Consider the following 16,784-nt stretch of genomic DNA (forward strand, 5'->3'; position numbering starts at 1 on the left):
GTTCTTTTATTGTTCTCTTACTATACTTCTGCCTTCTTGTGAGGGCATTCCTTGGAGATCTGTTTTAAAGCTATTATGAGAAAGATTAGAAGGAAATACATTATAGAAGGCACATGTTGAACAATATCATGTGTCTAAGAAAGAGGTCAAATAGATTGATGAGCCCTTTTAAAAGGACACTTAGAAAAATGACCACAGATTGGCTGATTTTTGCAATGCTGCCTGTTGCAATAATTTTTTACCCACTTTTGAAAAAGAACGCTCATGACATCTAATGCTATGACAACTCTAGTGCTGTGACTTGCTTTTAAAAAAAAGTTTGTTTTAAGTCAATATTAAAGCAGTGAGAAACACATCTTGATATGTTCTTAGGTATATTTAAAATTCAGATTTAAGTTCCTTATTATTTTATCTACCCATTTTAGGAAATGAGAAAAATCCTATTCTCCTGAATCAAAAGCCAATGACTAAAGCTAAAATCTCAAATCTAACCTAACATCCAGGTTCCAGGTTGGGAGAGTACCCTATTGGTGGTGGGAAAATGAAGATTAATTTTCAACCAGTGTTTTTTACAAATGGCAGTTCCACATAGGCAGCATTATTCCCAAGACAAAATGAATTATATTTTTCCTTCTTACTACTGCATATAGGCCTTGGGCTGTATGTCTTTTTTTTATATTTTTCCATTAATGTTATATTTGATGAAAAATTTCAATCTGATCTCTCCATTGTAATACATGGGGATGTGAGATATAAAGATATTTAGGGCATAAGAACAGGATAGTTCACAGTGTGATTGGTCTCAGGCCTCAAATATTGTCTCAAATAACCATGTAAAGCATACTTGATTGCAAATCTACATATTCCTTTCTTATTCTACATTTAAAAAAATTCTTTCATACAGTAGTTTCCTTATAGTTTCAAAGGAAGTATGTGTTTTCCCTTGCAATTTAGTCAGGATACTATGAGAAGAGAAAAAAAGATGTTAATAAGAAACAGTAATATATTATTTTTTAAATCAAACTAAAATACTACCCAGGAATTTTATAAGATTCTGCTGCCCTATGGAGCTTGTGGCACTTACAGGGGTGAAGATTCATCGTCATCTCTGATTTTAGTACCCCACTCGATAATTTCATTTTATTATTCTCTTCATCCCTCTTCAAGGCTCTTCAATCTTTCCAGTTTTATTTTCAGCGTTTTTCTTCAGCATCAAAATCTTAGTGAAATAAAACCTGACCGTGGAATCATTATAGGATTTTCTGGCAGTGGGATTGTTAAGATTGTATGAGCATCTCCTTCATCTCTGTTATATCTTCATTCTTTTAAGGGCATAACATAAAACTAATATCATGCCTTTTGTGGGAAGAAATATTTTTCTGTATGTTCTAAACCAGGAGCAAGAGAAATCACACAGCACTAAATCCTGAAATTTTTAGATCAAAGATAGCACAGATAAATAAAAGATGGCTACAATGTCTACAAGGTTAATCATTGACTATGTTCATAGATTATAATTTTTCATTTATAGAGATGATTTAAGCAAACCAACTACTGTACCCAAAAATATGGCACATAAGGACTAATGGAATCACTAGAGCCAGGGAATAAAAAGATACTTACAGTTCCTGAACATTTCATGACTTCACCTCATAGATAAGGAAGATTTAAAAAGAAGACATAGGAATTTCAACTTTAGAGTGCACAGCAATCACTTAAGGTGAGAGGTGAAACTATAGTTCCCTCATGCTCCCATCAAAGATTCTGATTTAATACATCTAGGCACAATGTGGGGGAATCTGCTTTTTAGCAAATGTTCTAAATGATTCTGATTTAGAGACTGTTCGAGAAACACTTAAATGAATGGGTAGAACTCAGGGCCCTTGACTCCAGGTTCAATATTGTTTCTGTTACACTATAAGATTTCTGACTTTTATGGATTTTTTAAACTCAATTTTAAACAAGGTGCTTTAAACCTGATACCTAAGTTGAACACATTAAAATTCCTAAGTGACCACTGAGTTTTGACCATCACTTACAGAAATCAGTAACTAGTAACTTCATTCTTTCTTCCACCTAGGCTCCATCCATTTAGTTACACAGCTGTCACTTTGACTATTTCCATATTATTGTGGTTCTGGCTACAGAGTGGAATGACTAAGATCTGATTGGTGGTTACTAATCACAGATATAGCTGGAGACTCCAAAAGTGACTTGGACTAGAACAGAACCTCTAACTAGTGGTGAGTTTATAAGGATAACACTACCTTGAACAAGAACTGCCCTGAGAACATATGAGAGACTGGCAGCATTTGATTTAACATCATTAAACGTACTCTGGTAAAAAAAATAAATAAAAATAAATAAATACTATACCTCATTGAAACTGGAAATTATTTTTTAAATGGAAAATCATTAAAATACTTTACCTCCTGTAGAAACTTGGAAAATAAAACCACAACAAAATAGAATCTGGAGTGACACATCAAATGTATGAAACAATTTTCCCATGAAGAGGAAAAAATAAACCTCCCCATCTTCAACTAGCTTCATACTTTACCTCCTAGAGGCAAAGTCCCTGTATGTTCTATCTTAATCAATTAGAAAAACAACCAAATCTAAAATTGTGTGAAATGTAGGAAATGTAGAAAGTTTCTTTTATTTTCAGAGTGAGAGAGAAAGCAGAGTTATTTAGCTAGGGATAATTATCAGCTTTTTGACATTTAAACACAGAGCTTTTAATTCTTTAATTATCTGCTATGTATTTAAAATACCACACCTCCAAAAATAAGTTTCTTTTCACAAGAATGAGAATAGCTTGTCCAAAGGAATGAAAGGACCAGAACTGAAGCCTTCATTCTACTGCTAACTTGAAACTGCAAAAGCCTCAGTTGCTTCACCTGTATAATAATATGTGGAATCATCTAAGAGTTCAATGAGATTAAATTAGAAAAGCAATTACAAAGCATAAAGTCATCTTCTCATATCCCATCTATATTTTAATTTTCTAGTTATGGAATCTACTTCAGTTTTTTAACGTTTCTAATATAATTATAAGGCATTATCAAATTTTTTAAAGGTTCAAACTACCCCACTAAATACACTGAACTGTGCATCATGGGACCCTGCCATTAGTGCTCCCATTGTCCTACAGTACAGTCACAGTGAAACACCCTGGAGCATTTTAGAAAAAGACCACTTCAATTTGGTTATTGTCTTAGTCCATTTTGTGTTGCTATAACAGAATACCAAACACTGAGTAATGTATAAAGAAAAGAAATTTACTTCTCACAGTTCTGGAGGCTGGGAAGTCCAATATCAAGATGCCAGATCTGATGAGGGCCTTCTTGCTGAGGCATTCCATGATAGTAGGTGAGAGGATAAGAGAGAGAGAGCAAGAGGGGCCAAACTTGTTTTTATAATAAACCCACTGCCACAATAAGGAACCCACTCCAGAGATAATGAAATTAATGCATTCACGAAAGCAGAACCCTCATGACCTTCTGAAAGGTCCCACCTCTCAACACTGTTGTATTAAGGATTAAGTTTCCTTAATACACATGAACTTTGGGAGACATGTTCAAACCATAGGAGTTATCTACACTCTATGAAGTACTCTTGAACATGAAAGCCTCTGAGTATTAATTGACACTTTCATTTTGAATTGGAGGGTCTCTATAAATTACCAACAGTTTTTAAATGTCATATTGTACTCCTTACTTTTTTGTTTAATTTTCCTTACTTCCAAAGGAAATATAGTATGATTACACAGACAAGACTGCTTCTATCAAGAACAATACACATGAAATGCAATCCCCAGAACTATACCTGCTTAATATGACTTTAGTTCAGAAGATGAGATTGCTACAGAATTACAGAATTCAGGTTTATAGTTCCTCATTTTACGTACTCTTCTTAAATCTTTCTCCATGCATGAATTAAACTCACAGACTTTTCACTGAAAACAATCTTACATTTTTTAATAAGTGCAAAATATAGTCCTTGAATTTTTGTCTATATTTATCAATTAACTGCCTTAGAAAAATGCAGCAGAAGAGAGGTGAAGACAAGAATGTCCTTTTCATCAGGGAAAAGTATCAGGTACTTCATGTCATCTAAGTAGTGTGGATAGAAAATTATCTGGGTTAGGAAATGGAGAAATCACAGAAGTCTGAGTTAATCTAAGAGAGATTTCATGAAGAAGCTGAGAATTAACTGAACTTTAAAGGAAAAGTCCAATTAGGTAAGTCCAGAGCAGGGTAGAGTGCATCATAAGCTGGAAAGCTGAGAAAAGATGTGGTAGAGGGAGCTGTCTTATTTGGCAAACTAATTTGCCAGGAAAGAAGATTTGCTTTAGGGATAAATTTATAAAGATAGATGGGCACTATTATGTAGAGGATTAGAACTACTAAGAAACTTGGATTTGATGAGAATTTTTAAAAGAAAACTCTCAAACTAAGATTTAGCCCATCTTCAAATTTTAAAAAGCTATAATTAATAATATAGTAAGTTCAAGTTTGCATAACTTTTAAGCTAGTGATAGAGTTTGGCTTTGTGTCCCCACCCATATCTCATCTTGAATTGTAATCCCATAATCCTCATGTGTCATGGGAGGGACCCGGTGGGAGGTAATAGAATGACTGGGGCAGTTTCCTCACGCTGTTCTCATGACAGTGAGTGAGTTCTCAGGAGATCTGATGGTTTTATAAGTGTCTGGCATTTCCCCTGCTGGCGCTCATTCTCTCTCCTGCCACCCCATGAAGAGGTGCCTTCTGCCATGATTGTAAGTTTCCTGAGGCCTCCTTAGCCCCACTGTGAGTCAATTAAACCTCTCTTCTTAATAAACTACCCAGTCTTTGATATTTCTTCATAGCAGAGTGAGAATGGACTAATACAAATAGCATTTGAAAATATTAGCAAAATCACAACATATATGTGTACAAATTTAAAAGTTAAGTAATGACCTGAGATGCATCAGTGAACAAACACAAAAAAATCTAATTTGGGTACCTAAAATAAGCTACATTAATAGCCAATTGTTAGAAATCTGACTTCTTTTATGTTCAGTTATTGAGGTCAAATTTCCAAACACATAAATATGTGGTCTAAATTGACTTTTTAAAAATACTTAAATTTAATGAAAATAATAAATGAGATATTTTTCCTCTTTATGCCCCATGCTGGTTTGATTGGATTTTTATATCACCACCAGATGTTTTAAAGTAATTTGACAAAAACTTTGTCTTACAAACCTAGAAGCCATGACATTTAAATGTCACAAATATTTGCTATAGACGTCTTCCTTTTCAAAATGTTAGATCAAAATACTAAAAAGAAGTATACCACAATATTAATAGTGGATGTCTTTGCATGTAAAGTAATGGGTAATACTTCTTCTGTATATGATGTACTTTCCAGATCACCTATAATAAACATGAATTCTTATTATAGTAGACAGTAAAATAAAACAAATGCTAGTTAACAATACTTATTGTACTATTTGGAATAATTCAGCATCAAGTGATAGAAAATGCAAAATAACAATGGCTCAAACAAGATAAATGCTTACGTTTAGATGAATACCCTTCAGGAACCTGGATCTCTTTCAGCTCAAGGATTTATCATCTTGAAAATGACATTCCAACTTCTTGATTCAGTAAGATTGTAGCAGAATTCTAAGCAGCAAGATGAAAGAAGACATGAAAAAAGAAAAAGGGCAAAGAGTATGTGCCAGATGCCTCTGAAGGACTGTTATTAGTGCCACATAACAAATTGCCACAAATAGCAACTTAGACAACAGACATTTATTATTTCATAGTTTCCCTAGCTCAGAAGTACAAAAACAGCTTAGCTAGTTACTATGCTTAGGGTTTCACGATGTTGCTATCATAGTGTTGATTGGGCTGCATTACAATCTGGGGTTTCGACTGAGGAAGAATCCACTTCCAAGCTGACTCAAGTTGCTTTCAGAATTTATTTTTTGTGGCTGTGGGACTGAGGGCTTCAGGTTCTTGCTAGCTGTTGGCTGGAGGCTTCCCTTATATCCTAGAGTTCACAATTCCTAGAGGCTATCCATTATTTATTGAGGCCTCTTGCAGTTTCTTGCCACATGAGCTTTCCCAATGTGGCCATTTGCTCCATTAAGCCAGAAAGGAGAGCCTCTAGAGTTAGTCTGGTAGCAAGATGAAGTTTTATGTAACATAACATAACATAAGTGAAATTCCATCATATTTGTCATATTCTATTAGTTATAAATAAGTCACAGGTCCTGTCGACACTCCAGGGGAGGGTATTTTACAAGTACTGAACAGCAAGGGGTGGGTACCATGGGGGCTTCTCCAGTGTCTGTCTGTCACAAGACAGTTCCCAGAAACAATAGCACAGTCCTTCCTCTATAACCCATTGGCTAGAGCTGAGCCACACCTTGTTGGAAAATGTAGTCTTTCTTTCTGCATGGTTAAGTGCCCTGTTACAGATGCTATTATTGTGGAGGAACGGGAGACTAAATATTGAAAGACAACTAACAGACTGCCTTCCAATCAGAGATCTTCCAGTCATAAATTTTGTAGCAATTAGGTGAGATGAACACAACAGCACCTGGCAATCTCAGAGGTGGTCAAATGATGTCTTATGATTGTAGCTACTAAATTTACTACTAGATTTAGCATTATTAATAGAATAGAAACTAAATTTCCTTAAAAAAGAAAAGGGTTTGAATAGAAAATTATGTTCACTTCATTTTTACACTAAAATGTAAGTCTTAGATAAGTCGATTATATCTTATAGTTAATACTTTTATTCTTATAAATATGACCAATCTGATAATCCCATATTTTAAAAAATATCATTTATCTACATATCTGTCTGCAAGTTTCATAGCATTTTCTCACATGTTTTATTCTCAATCCATTCCTCTGAAGGGTCCATTGTTCTCATTTACTAGGTGAGGTGAAGCAATCAGCCCAAAGTTAAGTAACTGGCAAGTGACATAGCCAGAGCTGGGTCCCAGGTCATGTAGCTCTACATAGATTCCACTAAACTATGTTGTCGAAAAATTGATTTCATTGAAGAATAAAAATGTGAATATATTAAGCATTTGGACAAATATTTGATGTTGGTCACACTCCAGAAACGTGGCAATATCCAGATAATTGATGACTTTCCATTTCATCTCTCTCTCTGCTTGCTGTGCTTGATGTAGCCCCAACCAAAGAAAAAAAAACTGTTGCCCCCCTAGCATAGATAGGTATAAATAAAAAATAATTCTATTACCACCCCAAATCCTTTAACCCAGTTTAAATTTGTTTTCTTCTGCTGTAAGTACAAAGCTATTACAAGTTTTAGAACTCTAGAGTCTCTGCTAACCTTATACCCCTGCCCTGATCAATAATAGAGTCTAAATTTGTAACTTATATATAATAAAGTCTAAATTCATAACTTATATATAATACCATAGGCACAAATTACTAGTAGAATCTTTCAAAGATTAATTCTTAAATATACTTTACCTAAAGGGCTTAAGGAAAATAAAATTTTAAGCATTGAATTCATTTGGCCTGTCAATATTATTTACCTTTATCTTTTCCAGAGGGCTGAACTGTATCCTGTGAAAGGAATATTAAATGATTATGGTTCCCAGTAATTAAAATGAGACTTTGTGGAAAATTATTTTGTGCTTGACCATTAGTTCTTGTAATTTCATTTCATTTAGGTGGTTGAGTGCTTGAGCTCAAGTGTGTGTTTTTCTTATGTTCCAGAATGCAAAAGATGTGGTGCAACACTTCAATTTAGCACTGTGTGAACAGCATCTCCATTGTCTATTTATTCTGTTACTACTAAGGGTACTTGTTTGTGTGTTTGAGGGAGAAAAACCATATGCACAGATTGTTCTATTTTCCAATTAAATTTTCCTGTTTTATACTCACAGTACTCTAATTCTTTTTTTTGTTTTTTTTTGTTTGTTTGTTTTTTTGTTTTTTTTTTGTTTTATTATTATTATTATTATTATACTTTAGATTTTATGGTACATGTGCGCAATGTGCAGGTAAGTTACATATATATACATGTGCCATGCTGGTGCGCTGCACCCACCAACTCGTCATCTAGCATTAGGTATATCTCTCAATGCTATCCCTCCCCCCCTCCCCCCACCCCACAACAGTCCCCGAAGTGTGATGTTCCCCTTCCTGTGTCCATGTGTTCTCATTGTTCAATTCCCACCTATGAGTGAGAATATGCGGTGTTTGGTTTTTTGTTCTTGCGATAGTTTACTGAGAATGATGATTTCCAATTTCATCCATGTCCCTACAAAGGACATGAACTCATCATTTTTTATGGCTGCATAGTATTCCATGGTGTATATGTGCCACATTTTCTTAATCCAGTCTATCATTGTTGGACATTTGGGTTGGTTCCAAGTCTTTGCTATTGTGAATAATGCGGCAATAAACATACGTGTGCATGTGTCTTTATAGCAGCATGATTTATAGTCCTTTGGGTATATACCCAGTAATGGGATGGCTGGGTCGAATGGAATTTCTAGTTCTAGATCCCTGAGGAATCGCCACACTGACTTCCACAAGGGTTGAACTAGTCTACAATCCCACCAACAGTGTAAAAGTGTTCCTATTTCTCCACATCCTCTCCAGCACCTGTTGTTTCCTGACTTTTTAATGATTGCCATTCTAACTGGTGTGAGATGGTATCTCATTGTGGTTTTGATTTGCATTTCTCTGATGGCCAGTGATGGTGAGCATTTTTTCATGTGTTTTTTGGCTGCATAAATGTCTTCTTTTGAGAAGTGTCTGTTCATGTCCTTCGCCCACTTTTTGATGGGGTTGTTTGTTTTTTCTTGTAAATTTGTTGGAGTTCATTGTAGATTCTGGCCCTTTGTCAGATGAGTAGGTTGTGAAAATTTTCTCCCATTTTGTAGGTTGCCTGTTCACTCTGATGGTAGTTTCTTTTGCTGTGCAGAAGCTCTTTAGTTTAATTAGATCCCATTTGTCAGTTTTGGCTTTTGTTGCCATTGCTTTTGGTGTTTTAGACATGAAGTCCTTGCCCATGCCTATGTCCTGAATGGTAATGCCTAGGTTTTCTTCTAGGGTTTTTATGGTTTTAGGTCTAACATTTAAGTCTTTAATCCATCTTGAATTGATTTTTGTATAAGGTATAAGGAAGGGATCCAGTTTCAGCTTTCTACATATGGCTAGCCAGTTTTCCCAGCACCATTTATTAAATAGGGAATCCTTTCCCCATTTCTTGTTTTTGTCAGGTTTGTCAAAGATCAGATACTTGTAGATATGTGGCATTATTTCTGACGGCTCTGTTCTGTTCCATTGATCTATATCTCTGTTTTGGTACCAGTACCATGCTGTTTTGGTACCAGTACCATGCTGTTTTGGTTACTGTAGCCTTGTAGTATAGTTTGAAGTCAGGTAGTGTGATGCCTCCAGCTTTGTTCTTTTGGCTTAGGATTGACTTGGCGATGCGGGCTCTTTTTTGGTTCCATATGAACTTTAAAGTAGTTTTTTCCAATTCTGTGAAGAAAGTCATCGGTAGCTTGATGGGGATGGCATTGAATCTGTAAATTACCTTGGGAAGGATGGCCATTTTCATGATATTGATTCTTCCTACCCATGAGCATGGAATGTTCTTCCATTTGTTTGTATCCTCTTTTATTTCCTTGAGCAGTGGTTTGTAGTTCTCCTTGAAGAGGTCTTTCACATCCCTTGTAAGTTGGATTCCTAGGTATTTTATTCTCTTTGAAGCAATTGTGAATGGGAGTTCACTCATGATTTGGCTCTCTGTCTGTCTGTTATTTATGTATAAGAATGCTTGTGATTTTTGCACATTGATTTTGTATCCTGAGACTTTGCTGAAGTTGCTTATCAGCTTAAGGAGATTTTGGGCTGAGACAATGGGGTTTTCTAGATATACTATCATGTCATCTGCAAACAGGGACAATTTGACTTCCTCTTTTCCTAATTGAATACCCTTGATTTCCTTCTCCTGCCTAATTGCCCTGGCCAGAACTTCCAACACTATGTTGAATAGAAGTGGTGAGAGAGGGCATCCCTGTCTTGTGCCAGTTTTCAAAGGGAATGCTTCCAGTTTTTGCCCATTCAGTATGATATTGGCTGTGGGTTTGTCATAGATAGCTCTTATTATTTTGAGATACGTCCCATCAATTCCTAATTTATTGAGAGTTTTTAGCATGAAGGGTTGTTGAATTTTGTCAAAGGCCTTTTCTGCATCTATTGAGATAATCATGTGGTTTTTGTCTTTGATTCTCTTTATATGCTGGATTACATTTATTGATTTGCGTATATTGAACCAGGCTTGCATCCCAGGGATGAAGCCCACTTGATCATAGTGGATAAGCTTTTTGATGTGCTGCTGGATTCTGTTTGCCAGTATCTTATTGAGGATTTTTGCATCAATGTTCATCAAGGATATTGGTCTAAAATTCTCTTTTTTTGTTGTGTCTCTGCCAGGCTTTGGTATCAGGATGATGCTGGCCTCATAAAATGAGTTAGGGAGGATTCCTTCTTTTTCTATTGATTGGAATAGTTTCAGAAGGAATGGTACCAGCTCCTCCTTGTACCTCTGGTACAATTCGGCTGTGAACCCATCTGGTCCTGGACTTTTTTTGGTTGGTAAGCTATTGGTTATTGCCACAATTTCAGCTCCTGTTATTGGCCTATTCAGAGATTCAACTTCTTCCTGGTTTAGTCTTGGGAGGGTGTATGTGTTGAGGAATTTATCCATTTCTTCTAGATTTTCTAGTTTATTTGCATAGAGGTGTTTGTAATATTCTCTGATGGTAGTTTGTATTTCTGTGGGATCGGTGGTGATATCCCCTTTATCATTTTTTATTGCATCTATTTGATTCTTCTCCCTTTTTTTCTTTATTAATCTTGCTAGCAGTCTATCAATTTTGTTGATCCTTTCAAAAAACCAGCTCCTGGATTCATTGATTTTTTGAAGGGTTTTTTGTGTCTCTATTTCCTTCAGTTCTGCTCTGATTTTAGTTATTTCTTGCCTTCTGCTAGCTTTTGAATGTGTTTGCTCTTGCTTTTCTAGTTCTTTTAATTGTGATGTTAGGGTGTCAATTTTGGATCTTTCCTGCTTTCTCTTGTGGGCATTTAGTGCTATAAATTTCCCTCTACACACTGCTTTGAATGCATCCCAGAGATTCTGGTATGTTGTGTCTTGGTTCTCGTTGGTTTCAAAGAACATCTTTATTTCTGCCTTCATTTCGTTATGTACCCAGTAGTCATTCAGGAGCAGGTTGTTCAGTTTCCACGTAGTTGAGCGGTTTTGAGTGAGATTCTTAATCCTGAGTTCTAGCTTGATTGCACTGTGATCTGAGAGACAGTTTGTTACAATTTCTGTTCTTTTACATTTATTGAGGAGAGCTTTACTTCCAAGTATATGGTCAATTTTGGAATAGGTGTGGTGTGGTGCTGAAAAAAATGTATATTCTGTTGATTTGGGGTGGAGAGTTCTGTAGATGTCTATTAGGTCTGCTTGGTGCAGAGCTGAGTTCAATTCCTGGGTATCCTTGTTGACTTTCTGTCTCGTTGATCTGTCTAATGTTGACAGTGGAGTGTTAAAGTCTCCCATTATTAATGTGTGGGAGTCTAAGTCTCTTTGTAGGTCACTCAGGACTTGCTTTATGAATCTGGGTGCTCCTGTATTGGGTGCATATATATTTAGGATAGTTAGCCCTTCTTGTTGAATTAATCCCTTTACCATTATGTAATGGCCTTCTTTGTCTCTTTTGATCTTTGTTGGTTTAAAGTCTGTTTTATCAGAGACTAGGATTGCAACCCCTGCCTTTTTTTGTTTTCCATTTGCTTGGTAGATCTTCCTCCATCCTTTTATTTTGAGCCTATGTGTGTCTCTGCACGTGAGATGGGTTTCCTGAATACAGCACACTGATGGGTCTTGAGTCTTTATCCAATTTGCCAGTCTGTGTCTTTTAATTGGAGCATTTAGTCCATTTACATTTAAAGTTAATATTGTTATGTGTGAATTTGATCCTGTCATTATGATGTTAGCTGGATATTTTGCTCGTTAGTTGATGCAGTCTCTTCCTAGTCTCGATGGTCTTTACATTTCGGTATGATTTTGCAGTGGCTGGTACCGGTTGTGCCTTTCCATGTTTAGCGCTTCCTTCAGGAGCTCTTTTAGGGCAGGCCTGGTGGTGACAAAATCTCTCAGCATTTGCTTGTCTGTAAAGTATTTTATTTCTCCTTCACTTATGAAGCTTAGTTTAGCAGGATATGAAATTCTGGGTTGAAAATTCTTTTCTGTAAGAATGTTGAATATTGGCCCCCACTCTCTTCTGGCTTGTAGGGTTTCTGCCGAGAGATCCGCTGTTAGTCTGATGGGCTTCCCTTTGATGGTAACCCGACCTTTCTCTCTGGCTGCCCTTAACATTTTTTCCTTCATTTCAACTTTGGTGAATCTGACAATTATGTGTCTTGGAGTTGCTCTTCTCGAGGAGTATCTTTGTGGCGTTCTCTGTATTTCCTGAATCTGAATGTTGGCCTGCCTTGCTAGATTGGGGAAGTTCTCCTGGATAATATCCTGCAGAGTGTTTTCCAACTTGTTTCCATTCTCTCCGTCACTTTCAGGTACACCAATCAGACGTAGATTTGGTCTTTTCACATAGTCCCACATTTCTTGGAGGCTTTGCTCGTTTCTTTTTATTCTTTTCTCTCTAAACTTCCCTTCTCGCTTCATTTCATTCATTTCATCTTCCAGGGCTGATACCCTTTCTTCCATTTGATCGCATCGGCTCCTGAGGCTTCTGCATTCTTCACGTAGTTCTCGAGCCTTGGTTTTCAGCTCCATCAGCTCCTTTAAGCACTTCTCTGTATTGGTTATTCTAGTTATACATTCTTCTAAATTTTTTTCAAGTTTTCAACTTCTTTGCCTTTGGTTTGAATATCCTCCCGTAGCTCGGAGTAATTTGATCGTCTGAAGCCTTCTTCTCTCAGCTCGTCAAAGTCATTCTCCGTCCAGCTTTGTTCCGTTGCTGGTGAGGAACTGCGTTCCTTTGGAGGAGGAGAGGTACTCTGGTTTTTAGAGTTTCCAGTTTTTCTGCTCTGTTTTTTCCCCATCTTTGTGGTTTTATCTACTTTTGGTTTTTGATGATGGTGATGTACAGATGGGTTTTTGGTGTGGATGTCCTTTCTGTTAGTTTTCCTTCTAACAGACAGAATCCTCAGCTGCAGGTCTGTTGGAGTACCTGCCGGCCGTGTGAGGTGTCAGTCTGCCCCTGCTGGGGGGTGCCTCCCAGTTAGGCTGCTCGGGGGTCAGGGGTCAGGGACCCACTTGAGGAGGCAGTCAGCCCGTTCTCAGATCTCCAGCTGCGTGCTGGGAGAACCACTGCTCTCCTCACAGCTGTCAGACAGGGACATTTAAGTCTGCAGAGGTTACTGCTGTCTTTTTGTTTGTCTGTGCCCTGCCCCCAGAGGTGAAGCCTACAGAGGCAGGCAGGCCTCCTTGAGCTGTGGTGAGCTCCACCCAGTTCAAGCTTCCAGGCTGCTTTGTTTACCTAAGCGAGCCTGGGCAATGGCGGGCGCCCCTCCCCCAGCTTCGCTGCGGACTTGCTGTTTGATCTCAGATTGCTGTGCTAGCAATCAGCGAGACTCCGTGGGCGTAGGACCCTCTGAGCCAGGTGCGGGCTATACTCTCCTGGGGCACTGTTTCCTAAGCCCGTCGGAAAAGCACAGTATTTGGGTGGGAGTGGCCCGATTTTCCAGGTGCCGTCTGTCACCCCCGGAAGGGGAACTCCCTGACCCCTTGCGCTTCCCGAGTGAGGCAATGCCTCGCCCCTGCTTCGGCTGGCGCACGGTGCGCTCACCCACTGACCTGCGCCCACTGTCTGGCACTCCCTAGTGAGATGAACACGGTACCTCAGATGGAAATGCAGAAATCACCCGTCTTCTGCGTCGCTCGTGCTGGGAGCTGTTGACCGGAGCTGTTCCTATTCGGCCATCTTGGCTCCTCCCTCTAATTCTAATTCAAATGTTTGGTGGAGAATTCAGTCAAAAAGCCTCAAGCCTAACAATACTGGATTTGTCAATTCATAATGTACAGGGCATCTCAGTTTTCTTTGTTACTTCTCTTTTTTCTAACAACTTATCATATCACTTTTTCAAAAACATACTTTCAAAGGAGCTAAACTAAGTTAATTCATACAACCCCTACTTCTTGAATATTTATTTTCTTCAACCTCCTTAAATCCAAGGATGGGATATAATGGAAATACATCATTGTAATATGGTAGAGAAAATATTCTGGAGTGTTTATGAAGTCTGTTTTCAGACAAAATGAGTGAGAAATCATCCATTTTATTCTCACAATGAATCTCTCTTGAACTACATGGCATAAGGCCAAGCTATAAAATGATGTTTTAATGTTGCAAGCTAGATCAAAGAAACACCTTAATGATATTTGGTCCTGCCTGAATATTACAAGATAGCTTTGAAGACTCAAAGTGTTCTACAATCTGATGATTGCTTCTATTTCCCCATTAAGATGGAACAAAATGACAATAATTTCAATAGTTTATTCTAAACTTATAGATATGAATATCTTTTTAACTACCAAAGAGTCATCACCCAAAGCTTGTAATTAACTACATACCTATGATCAGCACATAAGGGTTTAAAATAGCCTCACATAAGGAAAATAACTATTCTTGAGGAAAACGCATTCAGAATTTAAACAGAAAACAATGTGTAGAGGTAATTTTTGGCTTAGAATTTTTTTTTTTATTAAGACAGGATAAAATAAGGTTATTTCCTTCGGCAGGGACAGTGTAAAACACTACCTATTCGACTAAGAAAATAATATCTTTCTCTTTTTTAGTGTGTTTTAAATGATCATTGATGTGCAAGGCAGTGCACCTGGAGCAGGGGGAAACACAAAATGAATCGGTAACAGAGGCAGCACTCAAGGAGGTAAGAGTCCAGCATTCATTCTCCCATTTCCAAATTTTGCTATTTTTACCGTGACAAACGCTGTATATTTTTGAATAAGTCATTTTATTTTCTTTGGTAGTTTGCCTAATTGATTATATAAAAAACTAATTAGAATACTGAATTTACTGTATATTTACCATGATAACTATAAAAGCAGAAAATTAGCTTTGAAAATCAAATAACATATTTAGTAACACACATTCATTTTTATAAACACACATAAAGACACCGGGTTCTCAGTAATGCTCTAGTCCAGGGGTTCTCAAAGTATGGCCTCAGACAAGCCCCATTTGCATCACCTAGGAAATTGCTAAAATGCAGATTCTCAGGCCCTACCTACTGATCTACTGAATCAGAAACTCTGAGGGTGAGGCCAAGCAACCTGTGATTTAATAAGCCCTATAGTAATATTAAGGCACACTAAAGTTTGAGAATCCCTGCTCTAATCTAGTACATTAAGCTTTAAAGTGGTGTTTCATAAAAATAAGATGAGACCTTAATACTACTAATTCAGCCTTCATTACTTTTCACAGGAAATGTCTGCAAGGACACTTAGAAGCAGGTGAAATTTATCTTTTTGTGGCTTTAGGGCAGCCAGAAAGGGGCATACCATCTCCTTCCTCATTCCTCCCAACCAATCATTTTGCTGAGATTTTTGGTTTTGATGTGTTTTCACTTTGCCACCTCTTGAGACAATCAAAGTTGGAGTACATTTCCTTGGGCTGAGTTAGCAGTTCCTAGCTAGAATACGATTTCTATTAAATCTTCACCCTATTACCTTTAAGCAGCTTAACAGTGTCATTAATTACTATAAAGTCCAGGCTGAAGATTTTTAAAGAAATTGTAAGAAAAGAAATTAGCTGTTTCAAGTTAGAAATACTAATATGTCCTATATAAATACTTGTACTTTTTAATATTTGTCATAATAGAATAATACATGGCTTTAAACTAGACATTGAAAAATAGAAGAGACCTCTGGAAATTGAAATTAGTTTCCCAAAAGTCTTTTATAATCAGCACCCTCCACATAGAAGCATTTAGATACAGGACAAAAAACCATCAAAAGATATAATAATTTTTAACTTATATAAAGCATAAGTTATTAAATCTCTACATCACCATGAGTTGCTATTCAATGCCTTTGGCCTCAGTGACTAAATACAAGGATGATTTCAATATTAAAAGTACAAGTTTTACTCTTTTTTCTTCTTTTTAATGATTTCTTTTTTTTCTTCTTTTTTCTTTTTTTTTTTCTTTTTGAGATGGAGTCTAGCTCAGCTGCCCAGGCTGGAGTGCAGTGGCGCAATCTCGGCTCACTGCAACCACCACCTCCCGGGTTCAAGCCATTCTCCCATCTCAGCCTCCCGAGTAGCTGGGATTACAGGCACCGCCATCATGCCTGGCTGATTTTGGTATTTTAGTAGAGACAGGGTTTCACTATGTTGGCCAGACTGGTCTTGAACTCCTTACCTCAGGTGATCCGCCCGCGTCAGCCTCCCAAAGTGCTAGGATTACAGGCGTGAGCCACCATGCCCGCCCCTTTTTAATGATTTCTATAGGCATTTAATTTACAAGCAGATATTTCCTTTTGTGTCTGAAGCTGGGATTCTAATAAAAATACTTCATATTGTTTCAAGGCTTCTCAGAGTTTAGCAGTAGTTGAGCCTCTTCCATTTTTTGAGATTCTCAGTATTTATATAAATAGCAATAACAGAAATGCCAAAGGTGGTTACAAAAACTATAGTATATCCCAAAAGATTAAACTAAACATAATCAATTTATCCT

The sequence above is a fragment of the Pongo pygmaeus genome, chromosome 3 (genome assembly GCF_028885625.2).
Source record: "Pongo pygmaeus isolate AG05252 chromosome 3, NHGRI_mPonPyg2-v2.0_pri, whole genome shotgun sequence".
Taxonomy (NCBI): domain Eukaryota; kingdom Metazoa; phylum Chordata; class Mammalia; order Primates; family Hominidae; genus Pongo; species Pongo pygmaeus.